Here is a 1,316-nt window from a genome sequence, read left to right as displayed (position 1 = left end):
TATCTTAAAATACTACCTCTTAGTTAACTATTGCTGTAGAGACTTGACTTGTTGGCCTTCTATTCCTTTAAAAAAAAACAAAGTAGCTGGGGCTGCTAGGTGGTGCAGTGACCCTGGAGTCAGGAGGTCCTGAGTTCAAATGTGACCTCAGACATTTAACACTTACTAGCTGTGTGACTTTGGGCAAGTCACTTAACCCCAATTGCCCTGCCTTCCCCCCTCCAAAAAGAAAAAAAAAAAGCTATTTTTAGAATTTACCAGTAGTATTATTGGGGGGGGGGGAGAGGAAGAGAGGGAGACAGAGAGAGAGACACACACAGAGACAGAGAGGGAAAGAGAATGAGAATTATCGCTATTGACTAAACACATTGAAAAAATATCCAAAATTGTAGAATTTGAGATTGGAAAGATCCTTAAGAACCAGCTCTCTTATTTTATAGATGAGGAAACTGAGGCTCAGAAGGTGAAATAATTTACTTAAGGTCACATAGGTAGCCAGGGGTTGGATCAGAATGTAAAAGCAGGCCTTAGTTTTAAAATCACTACAGTCAGCTGTGTTGTAGCATACCACAAATAAACTTAGTGAATATCATCTTTAAATCTTCCCTTTACCTTGCCACCTCATGCTGGCAAGATGACACATGCCAGAATACTAAGACCACAAGAAAAGTGGTGGCCAGTAGTGGGTCAAATGTCACATTCTTTTGTTCTTGCCAATAACGTGGGTTTATGATGAAACAAATATATGAGCAGTCTTTTTTATGGTTATTACATGACTAAACTCAGGTGGATTGTTCTTTTTGATCAAAGATTCAGAGTCGGTACCATTCCTTAATTGTGGATAGAGGTGTTCAACTATATGTTTGGAAATGCTCCCTTTTGGCGGGGCGGAGGGGAAAGTGAGGAGCAGAGGAGTGTTTAAGTTAAAGATGACATCAAGATTAGATAGATAGATAGATAGATAGATAGATAGATAGGCAGACAGACAGACAGACAGACAGATAGACAGATAGACATGTGCATATATTTAAATCATGGACAGAGATCAGAACTTTGTCAGAAAGATGTGGGTGTCTAGTGCTTTTTCTCCTGGGTTTCCTGAGTTTCCCCATTCATAAAATGAGGCTTACAACCTCTTAACAGGAAAATTCAGGTCAAATGACTTTTCAATAAGAGTAGAATCCAACAAGACAGACACCCAAATCTTCCCGACCAAATCCTGAACTCTGTCCACAACGTTAAAAAAAAAAAAATATATATATATATATATATATATATAGAGAGAGAGAGAGAGAGAGAGAGAGAGAGAGAGAGAA

Source organism: Petaurus breviceps, unplaced genomic scaffold (assembly GCF_028583685.1).
Source record: "Petaurus breviceps papuanus isolate PSGF00001 unplaced genomic scaffold, PetGlider_PUasm1.0 90925, whole genome shotgun sequence".
Classification (NCBI taxonomy): Eukaryota; Metazoa; Chordata; class Mammalia; order Diprotodontia; family Petauridae; genus Petaurus; species Petaurus breviceps.
The sequence above is the reverse complement of the archived record's forward strand: the minus strand, read 5'-3'. Positions refer to the sequence as shown.